We start from the raw sequence: 7695 nt of genomic DNA on the forward strand, positions 1-7695 counted from the left end.
ACCAATCACATATCAGCAGGCTGCGGGGTATGTAGGAAAAACAGTCCATGTGCAGAGCAAAAGCAGGCGGGACGTAATGCACCGTAATGACATCCCGGCTCCCATCAGCGTCGTCTGATGATGATTTAGCTTCTTATTAATCTGCATGCTAACAGCTAACAATCTGTTCTAGATTCTAAAATTCCCCGACGCGGTGTCACGAGAGCCGTTTAGCGTTCAGATTTCCCGACTTCCTCGAATGCATCAGACATGATGGCTCCGACCTCCGTTCAACAAACGAGCATTTTAAAGTAGTTTTCTTCTCCTCTTGCGGACAGACCTGACAAAGCTTCATGTTGACTTTTTATTAATCTGCATCATGATGTTGAAACTTCGGCGATGGTAAGACCCGTTGATTAAAGTCGATCACAAAAAAAACTGTAAACAATGCAGCATGCGGAGAAGGAAGTAGTTTATTGCTGACCGCCGGTTCACCGTTGTCCCCAGAGGCTATATCATCGTCAGACTATAGCTGATGGGAATCGGAGATTAGGGCGGGGCAGGTAGTCACATGGGAGGGCAGGAAGTGTGAGGATCTGAAACGAGACACAAGGTGAGTATCAAAATAAAAGAGGAAACACAAGACGTGAAACTTTAGTGTAACAAAAGTGAGATGAGACACAATCAACACGTCGCTATTGATCATTGTGTGTGCATCATTGTGTGAACAAAATAGTTCATTTGGTCTGATTATGAATTTGTTGGAAAATACTTGATATTCCAAACATCTCCGGCTTTTGTGCTCCGAGGCCACTCAGATCTCTTTCAGTCGAGTTCCACTTTGTGTGAATTATTCGTCGTTTCACGCAAAGAAACCTTGAAAGTTGCTCTCGAAGTACTGAAGCAAAATGTTGTGAAGTCAGATTGACAAAACAGAGTTGCTGCCTGATCTTTAGTTGCACTTCCTTATATCAGGAGGAACACGGTTACCATGGCAACTGACAATTTGTAGGGCCGAGTAGGCAGGTAAGCGGAGGTCGACAAACAGCGCTGATCTGTGTGTGAGATAAACTAGTTTTGTTTTTGTTTTTCCTGCAGCTGCATCACTCCTCCACCGCTCAGACACAGACTTTTAATGACTGCTGAATATTTCTGAATGAATCACTGTGTGCACCTGGAAGATGATGCATTCACTTTAGTTGTTCCTGCACATCATCATTTCACCTTGTGTTGTTTCTGCCTGTGTTATGCACCCATCTGCAGTGTGCTGGATTGACTTGGAGGCATTTGTGCAAAGTCTACCCCTTGACTCCTGACCTGGGAGACCCCTGCTTCTTCTCTGCTGATGATGCCTTAGAGGGGAGTCCGACCCCAGAATCCTCTCCTTTTTACCATCACTGCTTCTATATCGGTTTTCTGAAATGTAAACCTGAAGCTGTGCTAAATATTTTTATATTTACAACAGATCAAGTGACTGCTTTTTTTAAAATGTGAAACGATTTGAACACACAGAGAATCATCATTTAACTCTGCAGTCGTCCTCATCTCTGCAGTGTTTTAACATCTTCCAGCTCATTTACTTTGGCTTGTCTGGTTGCCCGTTTACAGCCACAGCAGGAAGCTTTTCCCTGCACCGAAACCAAACATCAGACAGACGATGTTTGTAACTCTGGAACATGGGGGGGAATTTACCAAATGGCAGGTATTTCTGGCAGCAGAAGACCAAAAAAGAGCTGAATGAAAAATGAAATTCACAGTACATTCATTTCTAGAGCTAATGCTAATGATAGGAAACTGTTTGCTAGCGCCAAAAACTGCTGTTCCTCAAATGACCACTCGAGGCTGGCTCCAAAAGCGAGTCATTCTCCAAAGACTTCCATGTTAAAATGATCAGCTTGATGTTTACATGTTTACAGCAAGAAACAAACAGTTGTGTTTTTATGATTAATTTCCCCATTCATGACAACTGTATGGGAAGAGGTTTTTATATAACTCTAAAATTTTGTATAATTAAAGGTGTGGCTGCTTTGAGTGACAGGTGGGTGCCACTAGCTGCCACTCAGCTAATTCTGTCACTAAACTTCCCCTCTCGCTGTGTTTGTGGTGTTGGTGCCTTAATGAACAAATAATGCGGCTATTTTTGCAGATAAACACAGCTCCACAACACTGGTGGGACTAAGAGCCTGTGTTGTCATGGAAACAGCTCTGCCTAATGCTGTCTGCCTCTGCCCAGTTCACTGTCCTATTGTTAGCATAATAAAGACCTGTAAAGGTTACACTGCGTCTGTCATTCCTGTTATTAGGCTGCAGAGTTACAGAATATGGGCCGTAAAAGAGGCTGTGCAGTGACGGTAGAGACGATACATTCAAAGGTTGGCGTACAGGAGGCGACACGCCGTCCTGACAATATAACACACGTGTAACGAGTCGCGAAGGGGGTTTAATTTTTGGTAACACAAAAGTAATCTAACACATTTTTTCAGCAGGTAACTCTGTAACATAACAAGTTACTTTAAACAGTAACCCAACACTGAGAGATTCACATAAGTTGTATCTTGTGGGGAACATGAACAATCCTACGACTGTTGGACAAAAGTAGTAACTGAACAACTGACAGACCAACATTGTAATAAATAGAGCCATGCAGCCACCATAACACAACTAATAGTAGTACTATAGCAGTGTTGTATTTACTGCTCTTTGTGTTGTAATTGAATGAGTTTTGACCCTGTAAGGCTGCTTACCTGTCTCTGTACTGATAGAAGGTGAAATAGATCCACAAAGCTTGGCTTCTACTGTGCATAACTTCACAGTCTACCATTAGTAACTTCTGCTCTTTGTTTTTGTTTTTGGGTGACCCGACCTTTTAGTGATGTTCTGTGTTGGCAGAGATGTTAACACTCGCTACACTGTGAGTGTGTTTGGAAAACAACAGTCCGCCATGTTAAATGCAGAGGTTTGGATTTTGACCCTGTGGTGAAAAGACAAACAAACTGTGTTCCATCATTTATTTATTGGTGTGAGCAAACAGATTTCCAAGGGGCACCCACTTACGTAACTTCTCCTCTAAAAGTTTAATATACAAATGCATTTTTGTAGACAGACTCACAAAAACAACTCAAAATAGTTTGTTCCTTTGAATATATGTTGTCTCTCTCAGAATGTCTGGAGTAGCCTGCACCAACTCACCAATGTGAACATTTGCTGCAGAGACTGGCAGCCATTTTGTCTTCTTGCTGCAGATTGTTAGCTTTGAATGAATGGAGTAGTTTCCCCAATTGGTCCCATTGTGCTTCTACCTTTTTCCATAATAATTTTGACAAAGCACAAGAGGTGTAGAAGGAGCAGCTCAGGTACGATTGAGCCTGTCAGGGGGAACATTTTCTAATGAAACCATTAAGTCGTGCTTCCAAAATAGACTCACTCTAAATGTGTCTATGAGGAGCTTTAACTACTTATGAGACAATCTAAATGTATTTCTTATGCCTCTATATGGTTTACAGACCATCACAGAGAAGATTGACTTTTTCTAAATAGTTATAGTTAATTCCTGTGAACCGGGTCAGATTCTTTAAAAGCTTGTGTTTACGTTCTCCTCAGTGTTTTTCACAGTACCTATTCTGTTTAAAGGAGAGTATTTAAAGCTCCTGTGAGGAGTTTTTCACCGGATATAAAACAGACTAATATTAATTCTGATGACTCTATATGCCCTACAAAAGCAAACCAGACCATCAGCAACAAGACAGATTAATTCTATATACTTATTTTTAATGCTTGAAACTGCTGGCGGGGGGTAGGTGACGGACGAAGCGATTAACTGCCTTTGTTTACATTATCCAGGGGAAACATTTAAAGTGAGTGATACATATGACTGTTAAAGAAAGCAGGATAATGTGTTAAAAACAACCACTTAAGCATGTACAGGACAAAATCAGCAAAGAGGTAAGAGGTACGGCTTTGTCCACAGGGGGCGCCAAAATCAACACAAAACAAAAGTTCCTCACAGGAGCTTTAAAGAGAACTATGCAGGTGTGGACAGACTTCACGACTAAAGTGATAATAAGCCGAGAATTGCCTGAAGAAAAAAGAAGAAAAAGAAAGCCATTAGCCCTCAACCTCCAAGACAGGTGTGTAGTGTCCATTTTGTATTTGAAATACATCATGAGATGCGGTGGTCCCTGGAGGTAACAGCTGACATAATTGTAAAACAACTCGCTGATAATGTCCCATTAATGCTGGTCTTGCTCCAGAGCTCCAGAGGTGCTGATGGGTTATTATTATGAAGACATGACATTACAGGGAAGGTTAATAAATGGAACAATGCCTGTGAGCTAGTTCAGGCAGACAACTCGAGCTGCGCTGATTCACACTTGACATGCGTCATTCTCCACAATCTGACAAACACTTCCTCCTAATGTGGCGCTCTATTTACGCTGTAAGATCTCCGGTCTCTCCCTCGACTCTGTCATTGCCCCTGCTGCCCTGCACCAGTTCTGCGATCATACTTTTAGCCCCACCACCACCCCAGCATTCACCTGTAGGCTCCAGCCATGGGGGGTTTAAGATATCATCTCTTCACTCCTCAAATTTCTGCATGTAAAATAAATCGATGAGGAGATATGAGGTCGGAGACTAGACACCAAACACAAGCTGTGTTCTGCTGCTGCAGTAACTATTACGACGCGAGTTGTCTGACTGAACCGTTTTCCCATCATTATTATTATTACAGACCAAATGAATCTTTAAGCTGTAAGAACAATACTATTACAGAGTATCACCATCGTTGTGTAATTTTATATAACCATACAAATACAATTACCTTATCATAAGCTGTGTTTATAAGAACCAGAATGATTGCCTCCACCACATCCGTCCATCGTCATTTTCCACAGAATGACGATGTAACGGAGAAGAAATATATTTGTATACTGAAAATAATTGACAGCAGACATTATTTTAGAAAAAAACAGTAAGGCTACATCAAACAGGAGAGGTCACACCACAATCTTTTACCATATTAGGACAATAATACCAGATAATGTCTCTCTGGTATTTTGTCCAAAGCATGTGATTGTCAGTAGACTCTTCTCGCCACATCAGAACAAATAGGTACACAAGGGTATAAGCGCAGGGGAGTGTCCACCAATGGATTAATAATTAAATAAACCAGACGTAATGAAATTCCCTCCTCTGTCGCTAAGATATCGTGTTTATAGGAATGGACATGAGGTCACATGAGGGACCTTGACCTTTGACCACCATGGAGTCCATGGATGTTTGAACATATTCCCAGCTTTATTGACATTTTATTCACAAAACCAGGACGGCAATAATGACCAGAAAAGGGTTTTTTCCAGGACATTATGAGGCTTCAGTGAAGTTGACCTTTGACCTTTTTGGTGTTAATTGTTATCACTTCTTTATTTTATCCCATTAGACGTTTGTGTAAAATTGAGTCATCATAACAGTTTGAATTCTTGCGTTGTGGACAAAAAGGTTTTTTTGCGAGGTGACGGTGAGTCAGTTAATCTGCGAGAATAGGAGGTGATTTCTGCCTCATACGAATAAGTTCCCTCCAGGTGTTCCTGGAATTAATGCGTTTACAATGTGATGGATGGATGTACAAATGGACAACCCAAAATCATCGTGCCTCCAGTCCCGGCTGTCTACGGTTCAGCACTCAAATTTTATTAAAAAGAAGTACATCTTATGTCAACAGGGGCCTCCAAGATATTTGATGTGCAATTTATATGAAAAAAAATTATTCCATATTTTATGGTTTATTGTTAGTAGTGCACATTTCAAATATAAAAAGAAACATGGGTGTGAAAATAGCATGGGCATCAGATATGGATTGTATGCTGGCACGAAAGCAGAAATATCATCAGAACAACCCCACTCACAGGACAACACGCTGCTGAGGAGTACAATCTCTACCCTCGACTGTACATCACGGTAATGAGATATCTATGTCACACTGAAGCCACAAATATGAAAACACAAAGAAGTGTACAGTTGAGTATTGTGTGTACAGTAAATCAGAGCATGTCAACAAAAATGTGATTCACCACCGTTGAACTGCAGATAGCAAAAGTTTGGCTACAGAATGAAAGATTGTGTTAGAAAAACACTTTGAGAACAGCAGCAGACACTTCTGACACCTCCTCAGCTCGCACAGGAGCTGTAAGTGAGATTTCTGCCACAAATAAAACAACAGTGGATGAACTGGCACATCACATCAACCATCTTAAAGCACTTCTAGCTTAATAATTATTTCTGTTATGCTCATAGTACATCACTGAATACATGTAACACAACACCGTCCTCGACCATGATTTAAGCTATCAGAGAATAAATGTCTTTGGCTTCTTCATCACAATAAAACTTCTGAATGTGGCTTAGAATCAATGCAGTGTTTGCACTGACTTCAAGTCACCAAAGCAGCAAGAATTATCTGACAATCATGTCAATAAAAGTGACCAAATTATGGAAACCCTGAGAGGCAAGTGTCAAAAAAATTCTTGGATATTTTTAACGGAAAAAAGCTGTTAATAATAACAAACAGATTTAATAATTCAGAAAAAGAAGTGATTCTTGGAAAGGTTTTATACTGAACTATTTATTGAAAAAATTGGTTAACAGGTGCAAAATTAAAGAAAAAAGATTTCTGGATCTTTTTTCTCAATTTCCTTTTTTTGGCAGCAACTAGAGACAAAATGTTTGAATGTTTTTGAATGTTTGAACATCCATCCCCATGTTCTTATCAAGACTGAAAGCAATCCAGTGATGTAACGTGATGTAATGTGACGTGACGTGACGTAATGTAACGTTGCAACAATCTTGTTTTTCACCCGTTTTACAAAATACATTTTCACCTATGAATTATTTTGTAACTTTTCCCCCCAATTTTTTTTAACCTATTTTAAAACAAAAGAATGACTTACTAAAAAGCTACAATAAAACCTTAATAGATACATTAATAAAGAATAAAAGATATTATAAAGATTATACTGCCGTTTCTCAGTTATAAACACAGGGGAATATACATTTAGATCAGACTTTCATGATGGAGCAGCATGTTTTTCTCATGAACCTCTGAGGGCTTCTGTACCAAATGTCCAAAAAACAAAAATAGTTTTTTGGCAGGGATTTACTCAGCCCATCAGCGACAGACAGATAAGTTTCATGTCTAAATGTCTGTCCCTCCCATGCCCATCTGCATAATCCCGCTGATCCTCGGCACAGATGATGCAATGCCCAGAACGGGTTCACTGGTTCAGTCTGGAGCCACACACATGCCCATACTGGCCTGGGATCAAATCCCAGCCTGAGTCCCTCCCTGTGGTTAGCGCCTTTGCTCTCCCTGAGTCTGCAGACAAAATACTGAAAAATGTGGACTGTCCAGTTGGAAAAACATGATGCAAAATAAACAGCAGACATGCCAGCGAGAGCTAGAGTTTGGGTTTTTAAAACTTCAAATGTCATGTTGGGAGCGGCGAGACTGCCAATGGATAATCTGTTTGGTCAGTTTAGAGACACACTGAATTCATTTTGTCCAAATCTGCCGTCATGCCAGACAAAGCGTTATGAATGTTAATGTAAATCACTGAAGATCAAAAAGTAACACCTGCACACCAACTCCAATCTACAGTTTTTATTCAACATCATTAGACAATATATCAGTTCAGCTGGAGATCTGTCACGACTGACGTTTTT

This window comes from Semicossyphus pulcher, unplaced genomic scaffold, assembly GCF_022749685.1.
Source record: "Semicossyphus pulcher isolate SPU_LCO1_2020_fin unplaced genomic scaffold, fSemPul1.0.p SCAF_4, whole genome shotgun sequence".
Lineage (NCBI taxonomy): Eukaryota > Metazoa > Chordata > Actinopteri > Labriformes > Labridae > Semicossyphus > Semicossyphus pulcher.